Source organism: Scyliorhinus canicula, chromosome 10 (assembly GCF_902713615.1).
Source record: "Scyliorhinus canicula chromosome 10, sScyCan1.1, whole genome shotgun sequence".
NCBI classification, from domain to species: domain Eukaryota; kingdom Metazoa; phylum Chordata; class Chondrichthyes; order Carcharhiniformes; family Scyliorhinidae; genus Scyliorhinus; species Scyliorhinus canicula.
The window spans coordinates 190325876-190349638 of NC_052155.1; the positions used below are offsets into that span (position 1 = coordinate 190325876).

At 48.0% G+C, this 23763-nt stretch overlaps 1 protein-coding gene across 3 annotated transcripts in view; it reads right to left on the reverse strand.

Moving 5' to 3' along the window:
• The window catches only part of bbs9 (Bardet-Biedl syndrome 9), a 537991-nt gene that overhangs the window by 108192 nt on the left and 406036 nt on the right, over positions 1–23763 (reverse strand). The window lies entirely within an intron of this gene.

Below are 23763 nucleotides of genomic sequence, written 5' to 3' on the forward strand. Positions count from 1 at the left end.
TGCAGTTAGTTCAGCATACTTAAAATCCAAGATGTTAAATAATTCCACCTTGAATATTGTAAATATCACAGTAAGAAATCACCTGATGAAGGAGCTGTGCTCCGAAAGCTAGTGATTCCAAACAAACCTGTTGGACTTTAACCTGGTGTTGTAAGGCTTCTTACTGTGCCCAGCCCAGTCCAACGCCAGCATCTCCACATCGTAAACATACAGTTATCATAGAATATATCAGAGAATTTGCAGTGCAGAAGGAGGCCATTCGGCCCATCGAGTCTGCACCGGCTCTTGGAAAGAGCACCCTACCCAAGGTCAACACCTCCACCTTATCCCCATAACCCAGTAACCCCACCCAACACTAAGGGCAATTTTGGACACTAAGGGCAATTTATCATGGCCAATACACCTAACCTGCACATCTTTGGACTGTGGGAGGAAACCGGAGCACCCGGAGGAAACCCACGCAGACACGGGGAGGATGTGCAGACTCCGCACAGACAGTGACCCAAGCCGAAATCGAACCTGGGACCCTGGAGCTATGAAGCAATTGTGCTATCCACAAGAGCTACATTGCTGACACTGAAATCGCTGGTTTTGTCCAATCGGATGTTTCCAACTCGAAGCCGAGATTTAACTCTGGCTCCAAGTACCAAAACGCTGTTTAATCAGTCTGAGGATTTGACCATCCCACCTACCGAAACACATTGGCTGATCTCGGAGCGCTGTCTCAACACAGACATATCAATTCAGCTTTAAAGAAATACGATAAATCTTATTCCTCTCATCAATTTATAAATTCAAAATAAATGTCCAAAATCAGACAACAGTCATTTACTGTGCATCAGTATACACAAGAGTGGTGAGCCAGTGGAATTCATTACCACAGGAAGTAGTTGATGCTAAAACATTGAATATATTCAAGAGGCGGCTGGATATAGCACTTGGGGAGAAAGCAGGATTCGGCTATTGAGTTGGATGATCAGCCATGATCGTGATGAATGGTAGAGCAGGCTCGAAGGGCCAATAGGCCTCCTCCTGCTCCTATCTTCTATGCATCTATGTTTCAACCATTCTTTTTTTTAAATAAATTTAGAGTACCCAATTATTTTTTCCAATTAAGGGGCAATTTAGCGTGGCCAATCCACCTATCCTGCACATCATAGAACATAGAACATAGAACAGTACAGCACAGAACAGGCCCTTCGGCCCTCGATGTTGTGCCGAGCAATGATCACCCTACTCAAATCCACGTATCCACCCTATACCCGTAACCCAACAACTCTCCCCCTTAACCTTACTACTAGGACACTACGGGCAATTTAGCATGGCCAATCCACCTAACCCGCACATCTTTGGACTGTGGGAGGAAACTGGAGCACCCGGAGGAAACCCACGCACACACGGGGAGGACGTGCAGACTCCACACAGACAGTGACCCAGCCGGGAATCGAACCTGGGACCCTGGAGCTGTGAAGCATTGATGCTAACCACCATGCTACCATGCTGCCCCTCTTTTGGGTTGTGGGGGCGAAACCCACGCAGACACGGGGAGAATGTGGTTTCAACCATTCTTAGCATAGCTGCCTCACGGCGCTGAGGTCCCAGGTTCGATCCCGGCTCTGGGTCACTGTCCGTGTGGAGTTTGCACATTCTCCCCGTGTCTGCGTGGGTTTCGCCCCCACAACCCAAAGATGCGCAGGGTAGGTGGATTGGCCATGCTAAATTGCCCCTTAATTGGAAAAAATAATTGGGTAATCTAAATTTATTTTAAAAAATGTTTCAACTATCCACGTTTTTCGACGTCATCTCATTTTAAATTGATTCCACTGCAAAATATTTCAATGCACATAGGAAAAAATAATGAGTTGTTTTCTTGAGATAGTGATGGTACTCATCAAACTCTGAAGTCATCGCCTGCCTTCACAGCGGGAAATTTGAGACTTGGGTAGAATCCACTGATCAGACAAACTGATACAGTCGCAATCTGAACGGAATTCGCTGAACATTTAAAAATACACCTCTCTCCCAATTCTTACCGCTGCTTTTCATAAAGTGCACATAACTTGAATTGTATGAGGAAGTCCTCAGCTTTTCCTCCACATCAAAAGACTTCATGCTGGCTATGTCATTGTCTGAGAGGTCCTCATTGCCTTATACAAAATGTGCGCTAATAATAGAACAGAAACAGACCTGTATGTAACGTTACACCAGTTTTCATCCCACAGTAATTCCAAATATTAGATTTCATAATGAAACAGTGTACTTGTGTGTTGGCTCGGTATTAAATTTAACCTTGTGAATGTGCCGCTTTTCTTTGAACAGGATCAGTTTAGGGCAGCAACATTTACCCAGAGAGAAAATGGAAAAAAAATCCAGGTGATCTTTGGGGACCCATTTTAGGCCAGCTGGGACCTATCACTTGCGACCCCCCCCCCCCCCCCCCCTTTGAAAACCACCGGTCTAGAAAAGCTTTATTGTACCCCCCTCCCCATCCCCGAGGCAAATATATCCTCCCATGGATAAGGCACCGAACTGCACACGACACTCTCGGTGTGTTCTCCCCAATGGCCTTTACTCTGATCCATTTGGAATAAAGGATAAAATTAAGAATTTATCTTCTCATGCACTTGTGTCAAATTGTGTTTGCTAGCTCCCGTGAATCACATTGCAACATCTAACTATGTTGAAGGCATTATATAAAGACAAGTATCTGTTGTTGTTCTAAGTGCCACGTACTGGGTTAATTTTAGAAGAATACACTTTCGCAATTTCCTTCTGGTCACTGGTTCAGTGGAACAGTTGAAACTGCTGTGAACCTGCTGGAGTTAATCCCACCGGAAAACTGGGGTTAATCCCAATGCCAAACTGGGGTTAATCCCAATGCCAAACTGGGGTTAATCCCACCCCCAAACTGGGGTTAATCCCACCCCCAAACTGGGGTTAATCCCAACGCCAAACTGGGGTTAATCCCAACCCCCAAACTGGGGTTAATCCCAACCTCCAAACTGGGGTTAATCCCAACGCCAAACTGGGGTTAATCCCAATGCCAAACTGGGGTTAATCCCAATGCCAAACTGGGGTTAATCCCACCCCCAAACTGGGGTTAATCCCACCCCCAAACTGGGGTTAATCCCAACGCCAAACTGGGGTTAATCCCACCCCCAAACTGGGGTTAATCCCAATGCCAAACTGGGGTTAATCCCAATGCCAAACTGGGGTTAATCCCAACCCCCAAACTGGGGTTAATCCCAACGCCAAACTGGGGTTAATCCCAACGCCAAACTGGGGTTAATCCCAACCCCCAAACTGGGGTTAATCCCACCCCCAAACTGGGGTTAATCCCAATGCCAAACTGGGGTTAATCCCAACGCCAAACTGGGGTTAATCCCAATGCCAAACTGGGGTTAATCCCACCCCAAACTGGGGTTAATCCCAACCCCCATACTGGGGTTAATCCCAACGCCAAACTGGGGTTAATCCCACCCCCAAACTGGGGTTAATCCCAATGCCAAACTGGGGTTAATCCCAACACCAAACTGGGGTTAATCCCACCCCCAAACTGGGGTTAATCCCACCCCCAAACTGGGGTTAATCCCAACCCCCAAACTGGGGTTAATCCCACCCCCAAACTGGGGTTAATCCCAATGCCAAACTGGGGTTAATCCCAACCCCCAAACTGGGGTTAATCCCACCCCCAAACTGGGGTTAATCCCAATGCCAAACTGGGGTTAATCCCAACCCCCAAACTGGGGTTAATCCCAACCCCAAACTGGGGTTAATCCCAATGCCAAACTGGGGTTAATCCCAACCCCCAAACTGGGGTTAATCCCAACGCCAAACTGGGGTTAATCCCACCCCCAAACTGGGGTTAATCCCAATGCCAAACTGGGGTTAATCCCAAGCCAACTGGGGTAATCCCAACGCCAAACTGGGGTAATCCACCCCCAAACTGGGGTTAATGCCAACCCAAACTGGGTTAATCCCAAACACCAAACTTGGTGGTTAATCCCAACCCCCAAACTGGGGTAATCCCAACGCCAAACTGGGGTTAATCCAACCCCCAAACTGGGGTTAATCCCAATGCCAAACTGGGGTTAATCCCAACCCCCAAACTGGGGTTAATCCCAACCCCCAAACTGGGGTTAATCCCAACCCCCAAACTGGGGTTAATCCCACCCCCAAACTGGGTTAATCCCACCCCCAAACTGGGGTTAATCCCAACCCCCAAACTGGGGTTAATCCCAATGCCAAACTGGGGTTAATCCCACCCCCAAACTGGGGTTAATCCCCACCCCCAAACTGGGGTTAATCCCAACCCCCAAACTGGGGTTAATCCCACCCCCAAACTGGGGTTAATCCCACCCCCAAACTGGGGTTAATCCCAACCCCCAAACTGGGTTAATCCCAATGCCAAACTGGGGTTAATCCCACCCCCCAAACTGGGGTTAATCCCACCCCCAAACTGGGGTTAATCCCAACCCCCAAACTGGGGTTAATCCCAATGCCAAACTGGGGTTAATGCCAACCCCCAAACTGGGGTTAATCCCAATGCCAAACTGGGGTTAATCCCAACCCCCAAACTGGGGTTAATCCCAATGCCAAACTGGGGTTAATCCCAACCCCCAAACTGGGGTTAATCCCAACGCCAAACTGGGGTTAATCCCAACGCCAAACTGGGGTTAATCCCAACCCCCAAACTGGGGTTAATCCCAACACCAAACTGGGGTTAATCCCAACCCCTAAACTGGGGTTAATCCCAACCCCCAAACTGGGGCTAATCCCACCCCCAAACTGGGGTTAATCCCAACGCCAAACTGGGGTTAATCCCACCCCCAAACTGGGGTTAATCCCAACCCCCAAACTGGGGTTAATCCCAATGCCAAACTGGGGTTAATCCCACCCCCAAACTGGGGTTAATCCCAACACCAAACTGGGGTTAATCCCACCCCCAAACTGGGGTTAATCCCAACCCCCAAACTGGGGTTAATCCCAACACCAAACTGGGGTTAATCCCAATGCCAAACTGGGGTTAATCCCAACCCCCAAACTGGGGTTAATCCCAATGCCAAACTGGGGTTAATCCCAACACCAAACTGGGGTTAATCCCAATGCCAAACTGGGGTTAATCCCAACACCAAACTGGGGTTAATCCCAACACCAAACTGGGGTTAATCCCACCCCCAAACTGGGGTTAATCCCAACGCCAAACTGGGGTTAATCCCAACCCCCAAACTGGGGTTAATCCCAATGCCAAACTGGGGTTAATCCCAACACCAAACTGGGGTTAATCCCAATGCCAAACTGGGGTTAATCCCAACACCAAACTGGGGTTAATCCCAACACCAAACTGGGGTTAATCCCACCCCCAAACTGGGGTTAATCCCACCCCCAAACTGGGGTTAATCCCACCCCCAAACTGGGGTTAATCCCACCCCCAAACTGGGGTTAATCCCACCCCCAAACTGGGGTTAATCCCAATGCCAAACTGGGGTTAATGCCAACCCCCAAACTGGGGTTAATCCCAACCCCAAAACTGGGGTTAATTCCAACCCCCAAACTGGGGTTAATTCCACCCCCAAACTGGGGTTAATCCCACCATTGTTCCACCCAAATTCAGATGATTGAGGACAGGCCGAGTGTGGAACCTTCCTGGTCCCGATGCTTCATCATTGGGTAATGTGTTTAATTATCAAGTCACTGAGGGAGTTTCCAACATTGGGATTTGATATTAAGGCTACAGGGTCAACGTGACCTTTGTTGACATCACATCACTGCCAGTGAGGTAGAGAGCACAGAGTCTCACTCTATGCGGATGATCTGCTCCTCTATATCTCGGACCCACAAAGCAGCATGGACGGAATCATCGCGCTCCTGAAAGAGTTTGGAGCCTTCTCGGGCTACAAACTCAACATGAGCAAAAGTGAGATCTTCCCAGTACACCCGCAAGGAGGGGGGGCAGCGCTAAAGGGCCTGCCGTTCAAACAAGCCCAAAATAAATTCCGCTACCTGGGGATCCAAATAGCCCATGACTGGAAAGGGGTCCACAAATGGAACCTCACCAGCCTGACGGAGGAAGTTAAAAAGGACCTGCAAAGATGGAACACACTCCCGCTCTCCCTCGCGGGGAGAGTCCAGACGATCAAAATGAACGTACTGCCCAGGTTCCTCTTCCTGTTTAGATCCATTCCGATCTACATCCCCAAGGCCTTTTTCAAAGCGCTGGACAAACATATCATGGCGTTCGTATGGGGGGGTAAAAATGCTAGGATCCCAAAGAAGGTCATACAAAAAACAAAATCCAGGGGGGGGCTAGCCCTCCCGAATCTACAATTCTACCACTGGGCAGCAACAGCCGAGCGAGTAAGGGGATGGATCCAGGAGCCAGAAGCCGAGTGGGTGCGTGCGGAGGAGGCCTCCTGCATGGGAACCTCCCTCCGGGCCCTCGCCACGGCAGCACTCCCATCCCCACCCAAAAAACACTCCACCAGCCCAGTGGTGACGGCCACCCTCCAATCCTGGAACCAACTGCGGCAGCAATTTGGCCTGTACAAAATGTCGGACAAGGCTCCCATCTGCAACAACCATAGGTTCACACCAGCACTGACTGACGCCACCTTCAAAAGGTGGAGGCAGGACGGGGGGACACTGACAGTCAAGGACCTATACACGGACGACAGGATCGCAACACTGGACGAACTGACAGAGAAATTTCAGCTAGCTGGGGGGAACGAGCTACGGTACCTGCAGCTCAAAAACTTCCTACGAAAGGAGACAAGGACATACCCACAACCGCCACGACGGACACTACTGGAAGACCTACTGGACGCAAGTATCCTACAGAAAGGGAACTGTAGTGACATGTATGACCGACTGGTAGATAGGGACGACACCGTACTGGACGCAGCAAGAAGGAAATGGGAGGATGACCTGGGGATTGAGATAGGGTGGGGACTCTGGAGCGAAGCACTGCATAGGGTCAACTCCACCTCCACGTGCGCAAGGCTCAGCCTGACGCAACTAAAAGTGGTGCATAGAGCCCACTTAACAAGAACCCGTATGAGCAGGTTCTTCCCGGAGGTGGAGGACAAATGTGAGCGGTGCCAGAGAGGCCCGGCCAACCACGCCCACATGTTCTGGTCTTGCCCCAGACTTGTGGAGTACTGGACAGCCTTCTTCGAGGCTATGTCCAAAGTGGTGGGGGTGAGGGTGGAGCCATGCCCGATAGTGGCGGTCTTCGGGGTTTCAGACCAGCCAGATCTATTCCTGGGGAGGAGGGCGGACGCCCTTGCCTTTGCCTCCCTGATTGCCCGCCGTAGAATCCTGTTTGGCTGGCGGTCAGCAGCACCACCCAGAGCTGCAGACTGGCTGTCCGACCTCTCGGAATCTCTCCAAATGGAGAAAATCAAATTCGCCATCCGAGGGTCGGACGACGGCTTCCACAGAACGTGGGAGCCATTCATGCAACTGTTCCGGGACCTGTTTGTGGCCAACGTACAGGAGGAAGAATAGTCGGGTGGCCAAGAACCAGGGGAAAATGGACGGGAATCGGGGGAAGGTAGCCGGGGGGAGGGAGGGGGGGGGGGGGGGCTACGGGCTCGGTATGGGGGTTTGATGGCAAGCCAAGGCCCAAAACCAAACTATAAATAAATGCCTATAAACATGTGCCTCGGCCATATTGGGGAATGTAAAATATGTATGCTGGCTAAAGGGGGCGGCCACAATTATTGTTATGAAGATGCTTACCTGTAAATATTCATGTTAAATTTTTGTGTTTTTTTTCTCTCTCTCTAATAACTTGTAATTTGTCATATATAAAATATGAAAACTCAATAAAAAAACATTTTTAAAAAAATCACTGCCAGTGGCACAGGTACCACACAGTGGCAGAGGGTACCTAGCGCTGGGAGGCAGGGCGGCACGGTGGTTAGTACTGAGGAACTGGGTTCGATCCCGGCCCTGGGTCACTGTCCGTGTGGAGTTTGCACATTCTCCCCGTGTTTGCGTGGGTTTCACCCCCACAACCCAAAGATGTGCAGGGTAGGTGGAATGGCCACGCTAAATTGGCCTGAATTGGAAAAAAAATTGGGTGCACTAAATTTATTTTAAAAAAGGGGGGAAATGCAGTGCTAACCACTGTGCCACCCAAGCAATTCAATTGTATTAACTGTATTTCAATATTTACATGCTAAAATAAATTCATGGTGAGGTAGCCTTGTAGTGCCAGCTGTATGGGATGTCAATGTCATGTCAGCAATAGTCAGCTCACCCTGGCTTTGACTGTTATCAGAGTCGTTCCTGTTGATTTCCGTTAGTCACAGAGTCCGACAGCACAGAAAAGGCCCTTTGGCCCATCGAGTCTGCGCCAGTCAAAAACAACCACCTATACATTCTAATCCCATTTTCCACCCTGTCTAACCCTGTTAGAATTTTATAAGTTTCTACCAGATCCCCTGTCACTCTTCTAAACTCTAATGAATATAATCCTAACCGATTTAGTCTCTCCTCATATGACAGTCCTGCCATCCCAGGAATCAGCCTGGTAAACCTTTGCTGCACTCCCTCGAGAGCAAGAACATCCTTCCTCAGATAAGGACACCAAAACTGGGCACAGTACTCCAGGTGTGGCCTCACCAACTCCCTATACAATTGTAATAAAACATCTTCATTCCTGTACTCAATTCCCCACGCTATGAAGACCAACATGCCATCTGCCACCTTTACTGCCTGCTGTACCTGCGCGTTTACTTTCAGCCTCTGATGCACGAGGACAGTCTCGCTGAGTATCCGCCTCTCTCAATTGACAGAATTAAGTGTTTCTGCAATATTGCCTCAGATTGCCCGATATTTTCTGTAAATGACTCCCTACTCACTGCAACAGAAAGACAGAGGGCGCGATTCTCCGCAAATGCGGAGAGTCGTAAAGGCTGCCGTGAAACTGGCCGTGTTTCACGGCAGCCTCCGCGCCCCCTCCCGGGACCCGATTCTCCCCCCCCGGGCGGGGCTAGCAGCGCAGCCCCGTGAAGCACGGCATCGCGGGCTTAGCGACCGTCGCTAATCGGTGCCATGGTTGTCCGGGATGGCACTTTGCAGCCGTTTTCACGAATGGTGAGAGCAGGTGTGTTTGCGTTCGTGAAAATGGCCGTAAAGGCCTGGGAACTCGGCCCATCGGCCTGGGGGGAATCGCAGTTCGCCGTAAAAAACGGCGAGCAGCGATTCGTGTCGTGGGGCGGCCGTGGTGTGGGGGGGGGGGGGGGGGGGGGGGGGGGGGAGAGAGAGAGAGAGAGAGAGAGAATAGCGGGAGGTCAGAAAAAATGTCGGGAAGGCCCTCCCGCTATTCTCCGACCCGCCGTGGGCAGCGGAGAATCGCGCCCAGAAGCTCTTCTCTACACACGTTTGCTTCTAGGCAGCCTCTTTGTCGTAGCTTTGAATGATTAAGCAGACAGAATTGATGGATAAGTGTAGCTATCCCGTTCATAACAGTGAGGATGACATAGCAACTCAGACCTACACAATTGCCTTGAAGCAATCTATCTGTTTCCACCTGCACATCTCGTGCAACTTCAAATATTGCTTTTAGCTTAAAAATAGGAATTTTGTTTACTATAATCATACCGGAGGAATTTTGAGAAATCAGTCTTGCCAACCCAAGTGATTTTTCTTTTATAAAAATATTACTAAAATGCTTATGTAACTTCTCTGAATCGCCTTTCAATTGGTGCCAAAAAAGTTGCCTCATTAGCTCCAAGTTCAGTGGAACAACTTATCTTGAAAGTAAGTACGTAAAGACTTCATCATGTCCTCATATTGGATTATCACTTCCAGCAGCATTAAACACTGGAGTTAGGTCAAAGGAATCATCTGTGGTGTAATCAAATACTATTACGGCAAATGTATCAAACTAGGTTTCCAAGGAAGTTGGTAGAAAACAAATGGGCAGATAGATGTACTGTAAAAATCTTCTGCCATGTGTAATGTACACTTCATGACTTCTTCAAAACAAACTTACTCTGAACTCTATACGTGTGCTGTGAAATAATAGTCACAGCAGCTTGCAGGTATCTGTAGATCAGCATCTTTTAGTCTGTTATGCAGGAAGCAGAGAGTTTCCATTTAAATCTCAGGTTACTTTTCTCAGTAAAATTGGAGCTTGCATTGAAGTTACACCTTATCACCGGCCCCAGGATATTCCAGAGCGCTTCACGTTAATGGATCACTTTTCGATGCTGTCATTGTTGTAATGCAGGCAAACGCTCAGCAGTCATCCTGCCAAAGCACTCCAACAGTGCAGCACTCCCTTAATAAACAATTTACTTCAGCTCTCTGAGAATGCACTGCCTGCCATTTAGGAAGTGAGGTGAAATGCCTTCTTTGGATAATCTTAAAAACGTTGACACATAGAAAATTGGATTCTGACGTAGTGAGAGATCTCGCCGTGCAAGTACACAGGTCCCTAAAGGTAGCAGTACAGGTGGATAAGGTTGTAAAGGGTCACTAGGTTGATCTCGGGTATGGCAGGATTTTGTTATGAGGAGGTTGAGTAGATTGAACCTGTACTCAATGGAGTTTAGAAGAATGGGAGATGGGAAGGGGTTCTCCTTCTGTTCACGGCAGTGCAATTCTCTGATCCTGATGCAATCAATGGGAGATTTGGCTGAGCGCCAAATTCTCCGTCTTCACTAGCAGTGGGAGCGAGGCGGACGTACAACGGAGAATCTTGGCCTTTTGGGACATACAGGTCTCTCACGGGGTTTAACAGGGTCGATGCTGAGAGGATGTCTCCCCTTGTGGGAGAGTCTAGGACCAGAGGGCAGAATCTCAGAGTGAGGGAGTCACCCATTTCAGGCAGAGATGAGGAATTTCTTCTCTCAGAGGGGAATGAATCTGTGGAATTCTTTACCGCAGAGAGCTGTAGAGGCCGGGTCGTTAAGTATGTTCAAGGCTGAGAGAGACAGATTTTTAGTCAGTGAGGGGATCGACGGTTATGGGGATAAGGGCGGAAAGTGGAGATGAGGATTATCACATCACATCAGTCACGATCTCATTGAATGGCGGAGCAGACTCGATGGGCTGAATGGCCTACTTCTGCTCCTACATCATATGGTCAAAGGAGGAGACCATTCAGTCCCTTGTGCCTATTCTAGGGGCGGAATTCTCCGCTCCCGTGAAAAATCGGGAAGGCCGTCGTGAACTCGGCCAAGTTTCACGACGGCCTCAGAGGCCGCTCCTCTCACCTTATTCACCCCCACCCGGGGGGCTAGGAGCGGCCCTCCATAACTCTCGGCTGCTGGGCCTTGACGCTTGCGCCGAGAATGACGCGGCCGGCGCGCCTAAGTGACGTTAGTCGCGCATGCGCAGGTTGGCCGGCTCCAACCCGCGCATGCGGGCTGACGTCACGACGGCTGACGGCTCAAACCCGCGCATCGCAGTTGCCGTCTTCCCCTCCGCTGTCCCCCAAGACGTGGCGGATTGATCTTGCGGGGCGGCGGAGGGGAAAGAGTGCGTCCCTTTGAGATGCCGGCCCGGCGAGCGTCGATTCTTCCGAGCGGGGGATGGGAGAATCGCGGGGGGCGCCATGGGGGCATGTCGTGAGTCGCCCGGCCCTCCCGCGATTCTCCCACCCGGCGTGGGGAGCGGAGAATCTCGCCCTAGGTCTTTAAAAAATCTATCCCATTCATCCCACTCTCCTTTCTCTCATGGGGCTGCCAATTTATCCCCTTCAGAAATTTATCTAATTTCCTTCATAAAGGAAGGCCGATCGACACCAGCTTCCCGGGGCAATGATGGATGGGCAATAAATGCTGGCCTAGCCAGCCGTGCCACATCCCATAAATGAATTTTTAAAAAGCTACAACTAAATTTGCTTCCACTTTCCTTTCAGGCAGTACATTCCAAATCATAACTTACAATCTAACAAACAGGTTCCCATGTCCTAATACAGGATTCATTTACTCGCTGGTTCTTTTGCTAATTATCTTAAGTCTGTGTGGTTGGTTATCAAGCCGCCTGCCAGTGGAATCAGTGTCTCCTTATTTACTCTGTCAAAACCCGCACAATTTTGAACACCTCTATACGTTTTGGTTGAACCCTGTCTGCTCGAAGGGGAACAATCCCAACTTCTCCAGTCTCTCCACTGAGCTGAAACCCCTCGACCCTGCTGCTATTCTCATTCTGTAATCCTCCTCTGCACCATCTCTAATGTCTTGATATCCTGGCTGGCGCTGTGCCCAGAATTCAACACAAACCTCCAGCTGGGGCATATGGGGCGGCACGGTCGCACAGTGGTTAGCACTGTTGCTTCACAGCTCCAGGGTCCCAAGTTCTATTCCCGGCTTGGGTCACTGTCTGTGCGGAATCTGCACATTCTCTCCGTGTCTGCGTGGGTTTCCTCCGGGTGCTCCGGTTTCCTCCCACAAGTCCCAAAATTCATGGTATTAGGTAATTTGGACATTCTGAATTCTCCCGCTGTGTAGCCGAACAGGCGCCGGAATGTGGCGACTAGGGGATTTTCACAGTAACTTCATTGCAGTGTTAATTTAAGCCGACTTGTGAAACTAAAGATTTTTTTTTAACCCTAGTTTAGTGCATCATCTAAAAGCTAAGGAACACTGGAGCTGGTGAATGGTACATCTTTCTACTCAAGGTTATGTACATCCAGTGCCAAATACACTGGGGACCTGGTATATCCTTTTTGCTCCTCTTCCTGCTCTGCCCAAACTATGGGTGTGATTCTCCAAAACCTGGAGAAATCGTGAGGCTGGCGTCAAAAACGGGCGGGTTTGACGCCAGCCTCCGCCCCCCTGACCGGGAACCGATTCTGGTCCCTGGTCAGGGCTAGCATGCCGCAGCCGTGAACTCCGGCATCGCGGGTTTAACGAATTTGCCAGAGTTTGCGACGGCTGACGCGTCAGATGACGTCAGCCGCGCATGCGCGGATTGGAAGACTCCAACCCGCGCATGCGCGGATGACGTCATCGCGCATTTGCGTGAAACCCGCGCATGCGCGGGCCGGGATGCCCCTCAGCCGCCCCGCGAATGGATACAGCAGGGCGGCGGAAGGACAAAGAGTGCGCGGGGTAAGTACCCGGCCGTGGTACTGCCGTGCCAATCGGTGCCATGGTTCCCCAAATCGGGTCTTTACGGCCGTTTTTACGAACGGTCAGACCAGGTGTGTTTGACGTTCCTAAAAACGGTCGTAAAGGGCTTGGACTTCGGCCCATCGGCCAGCTGAGAATCGCTGCTCGCCGTAAAGAAACGGCGGGCAGCGATTCGTGTCGGGAGGCGGGCGTGGGGGGGGGAGAATAGCGGGAGATCGTCAGACTAGCGTGGCCGTAAAAATTTACGACCCCCGCTATTCTCCGCACCATCGTGAGTGCGGAGAATCGCCCCCTGTAGCCTCAGGATGAGCAAGCTTTATTGTACCTATTGTTATGGGACAGGGTTTAGAGAACCCCAAAGTGTATCATGGAGTTCACCTGACCCACAACTTTTACTAGATTGTGGTATGGGAAGCACACGGCCCACTCTACAGGTGTGGTACAGCAGAAATGGAAAAATATTTTTTAAAGCAAAACAATGTTCATTCTATGAACTCAAGTTAACCTTTTTAAAACATACAGTGAACATCTCAGCAACCATTAATTCAAATACAACCCCCAAAGAATACAACACTTAGTAATCCTTAATAACTTTCCAAACAACATCCAGAAGACAAAATAAACACCTTTTAACAGAAGCACATTAGGTTTACATTCACTACTGAGAACATTCTGAATTCACCAAATGATCAAGAGATAGTCTTTACATGGCAGAGAGATCAACAGTACACCTGCTCTGTCTGGCTTCAGCTCCAACACTGAAAACGAAACTAAAACACATCCTGCAGCAAACAGCCTAAACTGAAAGTAAAAAACTGACAGACAGCCCAGTTCCACCCACACTCTGACATCAGTGATAAACACCTATTTCTTAAAGGTACTCTCACATGACACTATGTGCATTTTCCATTTGTACTCCCAGTCAGCTTACGTTGGCAGTTGGTGCTGAATCTGGGGAGGTTTTTAAGCAGTGGACATATGTGGACATACCAGCAACTACACTAATCCACTCAGGATTCTCAGAGCAGATATTGACAGCCCATTTTCAGTCAATTAGATTGGACTGATCCCACTGAAACACACTGCAACTGCCCTGAAGATGCTCAGAGTTTAATTTTTAATAATATCTCTGTACCACAGACAGGATTTACAGAAATGCGTACAAACTATCTACAAAGGGCATCCAGGAAGAGAGGCCAGAGACGTGCTGATTTAGGATTATAGCAACCCTTCTACGTTATTGAATTGTGAAGCCTTCAACCCACCAGTCTGATGGAGCACCTCACCCTACCAACAACCTTCAACCCACCAGTCTCGTACCAATGGAATGTCATAGAACATCAGACTAGTGAAGGCCTAGTAGTCAAAAAGAAAATTCCTGTTCATTTTAATGATGTGTAAAATGGCAAAAACTCAAAGATCCCAAGCTTTAAAAAAATCACAACTGCAAGGGGAAGAATTTAGAGGTTCGTTAATGGGACCTGTAAAGAGCACTCTAATGAATAACTTCTGTCCATGAAGATGTCCTCGAGTGAAATTGTTTGTTTGAGAGAGGTGGAGCCACCCCTTTGCTGGTTATAAAGAGTCTTGTGAGTGTGGGGAAAGATGCCTCCTGCTGTGCCAATGTAACATAGGTTTTGCCTCGAATTCGTTCCTCAGCATTCTCTGTGTAAAATTAAAGCACAATGGGAAATCAGGATGTTAACATCCTCAATGGCAATGGATTATGGTGTGGGACAGTAACTCTCACATCGCATTCAACAGCAATATTCAAATTCATTGTTGCGGCTTCACAGATTCAGCAAGCATCCTGGAGATCCTTTGTAACTTTTTTATTGAAAGATCTTTCAAGGTGAGAATCCAAGGGGGGGCAACAATATTAAATCTTAAAGAACATGAAGTTCACCCCATGAGTCAGCCACTGTGAATGTGCAAGTGGTTTAAATATTTGAGAATGTATGAATGGTTTAGTTTCATTACAGAGACCCTGTGCTTTAATAAGGCCACAGCCTTTTAACAAAGAAGATTCAAAAATAAATCACAATCAACCAGTCTAAGGGTAACAAAACACATTCCTCCAATTGCCAAGTGCTATATTAGATTGTGTAGAGACAAGTACAAAGTGCCTTATTAAATGTAAGAAAGATTGATTTTTTTCTTAAGAAACAAATTCTTGCTCTATTGAAATGAGTGAGGATCTCTTTAGAAACTAACACCAGCAGCACCAGAGAGCCGGGTTTTATTGTCTAGTCAAACAAGCCTGGCTGTGGAGAGAGAGAGATCTGCTTTGACAAAGTCAAGGTCAGCACAAAGTCATTGAGCAAGAGACTGTTGCCTGATGCTAGTACGTTCATCTTCCTCAGTCTTTGGCTCATCTACTGCAGCGAGATGGGGAGAGTGTCAAGAAGTGACGGCAATCAGAAATCTGGCATTCCAGGTTTTCCAGACTGCCACTCACCTCCAGATCCAACGCCACCACGTTAGTCACCTGATACATTCATCCACACTTTCCCAGCCAATTGTAAAGCGACAGGCTCTTGAAATGAAAAAATGAAATGAAAATCGCTTATTGTCACGAGTAGGCTTGAATGAAGTTACTGTGAAAAGCCCCTAGTCGCCACATTGCGGCGCCTGTTCGGGAGACTGGTACGGGAATTGAACCGTGCTGCTGGCCTGCCTTGGTCTGCTTTCAAAGCCAGCAATTTAGCCCAGTGTGCTAAACCAGCCCCTCTTCATTAGAACATAGAACATACAGTGCAGGAGGCCATTCAGCCCATCGAGTCTGCATCGACCCACTTAAGCCCTCACTTCCCCGTAATCCCTCCTAACTTTTTTTGTGGGCCCTAAGGGAAATTTAGTATGGCCAATCCACCTAACCTGTACATCTTTGGACTGCGAGAGGAAACCGGAGCACCCGGAGGAAACCCACGCAGACACGGGGAGAAAGCGCAGACTCTGCACAGTCACCCAGCGGGGAATTGAACCTGGGACCCTGGCGCTGTGAAGTCACAGTGCTAGCCACTTGTGCTACCGTGCTGCCCGTGATTGGACAATTCTTGAGTCAGTCAAACAGTCTTTACTTCCCCATGTCCATCATTTTTATAATTGGCAAAAAAAACTGTTGAATATTTATTAATGCCTTGATGAGTTTTCGCCTGATTTTTCTCCAGCAATGTCCGAAATGTTAGTCTTTAATTTCTGCAGACTCCAGGACATTCCTGGAGGTGGAAACACTGCCCTGGTCTGACTCTAGGAATTGTTCTGGTCCCACATTCCTCAATAGACTCGACATTGAATTATTGAACCATTGCCATGGATCACAATTTACCTACTGCAAAAAAAATAATGTCAGCTCTGAGTTCTGGATCAGTTGCATGGCTATGAAATTAAAGAGAGAGGAAAGGGGCTGAATGGTTGATCTTGAAAGCGAATCCTTGGGCTGGATTCTCTCTTCAGGAAACTAAATGTACCCGCCAGGGGAGACTCGTTCCTGGTGCTAAAGTGGTGCCCAGGTAATAATAATAATAATAATAGCTTATTGTCACAAGTAGGCTTTGATGAAGTTACTGTGAAAAGCCCCTAGTCGCCACATTCCGGCGCCTGTTCGGGGAGGCCGTGATTCTGTCTCCTTTTCCATGCACATTTATACATGGAGGAGAGCACCCAGGATTCTGTTGGAATCTCGGTGTTGGGCCTCCATCTTGAGCGGACTACCTATACTGAGGTCAGGCGGCTGCACCCCCCCCCCCCCCCCCCCGCCCCAAACACACAAATCCTTCCCCACCCCTTCCACTAACAAGTAGGGACATCGCACCATAACCATCATGGGAATACGGGTCATCCCCACAGCATGCATGGTCCCATCAGACCGCCAACTGCGATCCCCATCAGTGACCCCCAACAGAGAACCCCTCCCACCCCAACATCAGGTCCCCAACAGAGACCCCAATAGGGATTTCCTATCAGTGCTTTCTGCCGTGAAAAAGAGGAAGTCAAAGCGTTTAGCTGTTTTTGATGTGGTCAGGAACTGTCAATCATAGCAAGAGTGTTTATAAACATTAGCATCAAAGCAGGGTAGTGGAGATGCATTCAAGCGTGAAGGGAAAGGTAGATTAACAATCCGTGAAAGTGAAAAGTGAAAATCGCTTATTGTCACGAGTAGGCTTCAATGAAGTTACTGTGAAAAGCCCCTAGTCGCCACATTCCGGCACCTGTTCGGGGAGGCTGGTACGGGAATCGAACCGTGCTGCTGGCCTGCCTTGGTCTGCTTTCAAAGCCAGATTTAGCCCAGTGTGCTAAACATCCACCAAGCAGCTATCTCTGGAGTAATAAAACTGTAAATCACTGGCTAATACAATGTATTGCTGCATGAAATTGAATGGAAGATTTGTAATTCAAAGGCTGTCAAGGGATTGCAAGCCTGTACTTGGCTTTTGAGGAAGCCTCCAACACTTGTAACAACTGCTGAGACAGCAGATATTAGGAAAGGGTAAGTGAAAATGCACCCTACTGACTGCACTTCAGCTTTCAGACGTGGGCCCTGATGGGGGGGGGGGCAGTCTTATGGGGGTCTTTAGTGGGGATGGGTATGATGTGGAGGGGCTGATAGGGTACTGGGAGGTAGTCAGGTGGGGGGGGGGGGCAGGATTTGGGTTGTAGGGGAGGCGTTCCAATGGACCTTAGGGGCGTCTCCGTTATACACTGGCCCCCTTGAGCTACCACGAGGTTAAACATGATAGGGCCATGATTGAAAATACCTGCATCAATTCACACCTCACTGGGGGCTTTAGAATCTGGCTTCCAACCAGGCAACAATCCAGTTTTTCTGTCGACAATCAATTCTCCGTTACCAGCAGTGGGAAACAGAGAATCCACCCCATGGTTTAGAATGATAATAAAAGACAATCAGTTCCAGACAGAAATTACATCACTACAGGATTTGTACAAATGAAACAGCTGGTTTAACATTTTGTTAGTGAATCTTTAAACTTCTGTAGGAAATTCTTAAACATGGAGCCTAAGGAGTCAACCAATCTTCTTAAGTATCATATTTATATTAATGCACCAAAGCCTCACAGACATTTAATGCAAAGCTTTTATCTTGCGAGTGCTGGTGAGGCTTTTTAAATTACTGAAAGAATCAGCTCTTGTCAATTCTGTGGTAGGGAGAGCTGCTGGAGTTTGTTTTGTACTCTCAGCTGTGAAGTTGGAATAATTCTATTGGTGTTGACAGCTCTCCCATACATCAACAAGTAGCTATTCTGAACTTCCGGTGATGGCAGGTAGGTGGAGATGGCACGTTGGGTGGCTCCTGCTCGAGACTTTGGTTTCTGGACTTTAATGCCCAGTTTCAGGGGTAGTTTGTGAATGAGTTGGTGCAGGAAGGTATAAGGAAGGTGGGAGATGTCGAAGACCCAGAAGAAGGGCACCTGAAAGAAGGGGACGAGCGAAAGTCCCGCTGTCGAGTGAGTGGGTGAGTCCGGCAGGAAGAAAGATGGCGGAGATTGGATCGCTGGGTGGGGCTGCTCCCCTCACAGTTGAAACTGACTGAGGTGATGTCAGGGGAGTTAGAGAGGCAGTTCACCAAGCACATGGAGGCGCTGCAGAGGGAGATGATGGCTGCGATGGAAGTGTGGGTGGAGGAGGCGATTGCCCCGGTGAAGGCGGCAGTGTTGAAGACGTCGGTCAAGATGCAGGAGCAAGGAGAGAAGCTGAAGAGGGTGGAGGAGGTTCTGTTGCAGCACGGTGACCAGTTCACCTTGATGGGTGAGGGGCTGCAGAGGGTGGCGGAGACTAACAAACGGCTCAGAGCTGAGGTGGAGGACATGGAGAAAAGGTCGAGGTGGCAAAGTCTACAGATCGTGGGCCTCCTGAGGGGGGTGGAGGGCCCGAGGCCGACTGAGTACTTTGCAGGATGTTGGCAGAGCTGTTGGGGGAGGGAAAGAATCCTCCCGGTACAGGTTGGACAGGGCACATCGCTCGCTCAGGCCTAAGCTGAAAGCAAATGAGCCGCCAAGGGCAGTTATAATCTGCTTCCATAAGTTTCACGTTAAAGAGAAGGGCCTGAGTTGGACGAAACACAGGTGGGAGGTGAGGTGGGAAGGCATTGGTGTTAGAATATACCAAGACTTGTTGGGGAGGGTGAAGGCCAATTTGTCAAGGTGGGACAATCTCCCTCTGTTGCTGGCGGTAAAGGCAGTAAAGATGAACGTTTTGCTGTGACTCCCATTTTTGTTCCAACCTTCTAACCTTTTTGGTCACTAAGGGCAATTTATAATGGCCAATCCATCTTATATCAAGTTTTCTTAACGATTTGAGATGGAAATAGGTTTTAAATGCTTCCTTCAGAGATTGAGAATCAGTGATCAGTATCTGTGGAGAGATCGGGCAAGGCTGAATTATTGGAGCATTCTGACGGATGAGCGTTGTGTTTGCAGTATTTTCTCTTTTTGTGTTGGAGTTAGAAGGGAAGATATGAGAAGTTTTGTTCTCAACATATAATGAATAATGCAGGGATCAGGAAAAGCTGTATATTTGGAACTTAGAAATAAAAATAGGTGGGGAACATTAACCAGAGAAATATCAATGCAGTGGCAAAGGAGAGAGGGACTGGCGGCAAGATGTGAGAGAGGAATCTCTCTTTATATTACAAACTTTCCCTATGCTGCCGAGTGTGAAGGAAATGCAAGATGACCCTCCCCAGGTACAAGAGTTCAAATCTCGGATTCTATAAAACAATAAGACTTGTTTCGAGGATAATAAGTGTTTGACCAAAGGGAAGTTGACCACCTCGGAGAGAATGCAGCAAGATATGCAGCGTTTGCCATAACCAGATTGAGTGATTCAAGTGCCTATTTTAATCATTTAAGCGTAACTATTCCAACAGTAATTAGAGAGGCTGTCACTTTTTATTTGGCACAACTGACCTAAAGAAAAGCCCTAATTTAAAGCAGATTGTTTGACAGAGTACTTTCCTTTTGTTTATACCATGGCACATTCAATCAATTAATCCTCCTTCTGAAAGGACAGATTTATCTCTGTCTTTATGGCAGGAATCAAATGGCTATCAGCTGCATGTGATTTGTAGCATTAGCTATTAGGTCACATATTCCATGAAAAACAGAGAACACTGGGACACAGTCCACATTTGTTGTGAGAGTTACAAAGATTTGAGGAGTCATTTGTTTCATGTTTTTATCATAATTTCAGTGAGACACCACTATGTTGTCATGCCCACCTTCCTTGGCCAATGCATTGACTCGGGCAGGACGCCCCTCAGTCTTCTATGAATACGGCTAAATTAATATCAACATGGACTGCAATACTAATTGGGGAGAAAATACTTCTAGCTTGGACCATGCAAGTTAAACTTTTTTGTGGGATATCCCAGAAGGCCTCACACCCAATCAATTGCTTTTGAAGTATAGACAGTGCTGTTATATCATCCAATGTGGGAACCAGATTGCTCACAGCCAGGTTCCGCAAACAGCTAAGAGGTAAATGGCAAGGTGATTTGCTCTTGGTCCTGTTGTTGAGCAGTAAGTGGACAGGACACTAGGAAGGGCTCCTCAGGTCTTCTTCAAGGGGTGCAAGGAATCTTTCGTGCCCAGCTGAGAGTGGACAGAGTGGCTCACTTTCATAGATTATTTCAAAAGCAGCAGTTCTGACATTCCCATCCCCCCTCTACTGCACGCAGAGTGCCAACCTAGATTATGGGCTCATATTTTGCTGTGTATTCATGTTTGTTACTAGTTAGAACAAGGTCACTTTAAGAGTCCAATCACTTGACTTATTGATGACATCATCAGCTGTTCGGACAGGCAAACAGGTAGTCTATCCTAACAGCCATTCGAGTTAATACCTTTCCGATAAAGCTCTTGTTTGTTTGTACCTTCGTGGTCTGCAATTCTATCCTTTAAAAAAATCTAAAGCAAATTGGCGACAAGGAGGTCATAGAACATAGAGTGCAGAAGGCCATTCAGCCCATCAAGTCTGCACCGACCCACTTAAGCCCTCACTTCCACCCTATCCCGGTAACCCAATAACCCCTCGTAACTTTTCTGGACACTAAGGCCAATTATCATGGCCAATCCACCTAACCTGCACGTCTTTGGACTGTGGGAGGAAACCGGAGCACCCGGAGGAAACCCACGCAGACACGGGGAGAACGTGCAGACTCCGCACAGACAGTGACCCAGCCGGGAACCGAACCTGGGACTCTGGCCACAGTGCCAGCCATGTGTGCTACCCCGCTGCCCGTCGGATCCAAACTGGCAGACTCCCTGAGAAGTGAAAAGAAGTAGAAAAATCGTCCTCCTGCTCTCCAATCAGCCAGCAGCTGCCACACTAGTATCCCGACCGGCAGGACTATGTTAGATCCACAACGTTCAGCACTGTGTGTAGCAAGTATATCCTACACAATAGTTTAAAGCTCAGGGTGTTACAAAAGTCGGAAGGGAACAGGCTGAGCTCAGGGGTATCTTGTGTCAAAAAGAAGCTAGGTATTGCTAAAAATTAATGGAACATCGTTCTTATACAAGCCCTCTCCATCGTGAAAATGCTGAGAAGATTTGGCGCATGGGACGGTATGATGAGAACACCGAGCAGTGGAGCTGATAAACTGAAAGATTTGATTATTTTGTCCAAGCAAATAAAATTGCGGCAGATATTGTAGTCCCAAATTTATGATGAGATTGTGGAGATATTGCAGCACCATTTCTCACCTGAACCTTTGGGCAGTGCTGAGAGGCTCAGGTTCAGTACTACTTTGAAGAAACTAGCTTAATACTGTGAATATGGAGACATCTTGAACGACACCATTAGAGACAGACTAGTGTGGGTTAGGACACAAAGCTATCCAAAAAAGGCAGTTAGTAGAAAGCAACTTAAATCTAAAGAAGGCTTTAGAAGTGACAATCTCTATGGAATTAGCAGCTGAGGAAGCCCCATAATTACGTTCGAGCACTAGAATCCATAAAATGTCAGCTGAGACCTGAACACAGACACATGTTCGAAATTGCCACCGATGTGCAAAAACTGGGTACATAGCAGCAGACTCTTGGTGCAAAGATGCAAAATGCAGGAAGTGAGGTAAAAAGGGGCACATGGAACATGCGTGTTGAGAAAGAAACAACAAATTCCAAACAAGAACTATATAAAGCAAGAATCTAGTGTATCAAATGGAAAACCGAATAGAGCGAAAGATCCAGGTGGTACAATGAGGGAACCAAAAAGTACCAGAGTAACAGTCAGATAACGAACATACTGGCCATTGCAGGCGCAACAAACCATCACTTGGCCATTTACTGGAGAGACAACCGGTGAAAATGGAGGTAGACACTGGAGCAGCAGTTTCATTGGTACCGGGAATTGTATACCAAGAGAAACTACGGCATATCGTCTTAAAACTTTCAACGGTAACATTAAAAACCTATACTGGGGGAAATGGTTCTGTTGAGGGGCCGTATCGATGTAAATGTGCAGCTAAATGGACAGGCCACAAGCTAAATGGCCTTGTTCCCTGAATACCGTTAAAGGTAAGTCCTGCATACCGTTAAAGGTAAGTCCCTGCATACCGTTAAAGGTAAGTCCCTGCATACCGTTAAAGGTAAGTCCCTGCATACCGTTAAAGGTAAGTCCCTGCATACCGTTAAAGGTAAGTCCCTGCATACCGTTAAAGGTAAGTCCCTGCATACCGTTAAAGGTAAGTCCCTGCATACCGTTAAAGGTAAGTCCCTGCATACCGTTAAAGGTAAGTCCCTGCATACCGTTAAAGGTAAGTCCCTGCATACCGTTAAAGGTAAGTCCCTGCATACCGTTAAAGGTAAGTCCCTGCATACCGTTAAAGGTAAGTCCCTGCATACCGTTAAAGGTAAGTCCCTGCATACCGTTAAAGGTAACTAGCCAACCCTAATGGGGAGAACCTGACTGGAAAAAATCAAGTTAAACTGGGTCGAGGTGAATCTTGTCTCGGAGTCCGAAGCAGGTCGACCGAAAATTCCAAGAACCGTACCACTGTCTTTAATGGAGAGCCGGGAAACATGAAAGTGACCTTAGTCAAGCTAATAATTAAGAATGAAAGCCAAGCAAGATGCTTAAAGGCTCGATCAGTGCTGTACACCATTAGGCCTAAGGTGGAGGCAGAATGAGAGAGGCTGGTCAGGGTGGGGGGGTCCTCGAACCTGTTTATATAAGTGATTGGGCCACACCGATAATACCCGCCATGATGGTTCGGTGTGAATATGTGGTGATTTTAAAGTCACTGTCGATCACGGTGCTCTACCCTCTGGCTTCAACTGATGAGTTATTTGCTGGGTTGGCTGGAGGTCAGCATTTCAGTAACATTGGGGGCAGCACGGTGGCACAGTGGCTAGCACTGCTGTCTCATGGCGCTGAGGTCCCAGGTTCGATCCCGGCTCTGGGTCACTGTCCGTGCGGAGTTTGCACATTCTCCCCGTGTTTGCGTGGGTTTCACCCCCACAACCCAAAAATGTGCAGAGTAGGTGGATTGGCCATGCTAAATTGTCTCCTAATTGGAAAAAATAATTGGGTAATCTAAATTTATAATAAAATAATTTCAGTAACATTGACCTTAGCCAAGCTTAATTCCAGGTAAGTGTAGATCCTGATTCACAACAATATTTGGCAATTGTGACACACAAAGAGCTATTCA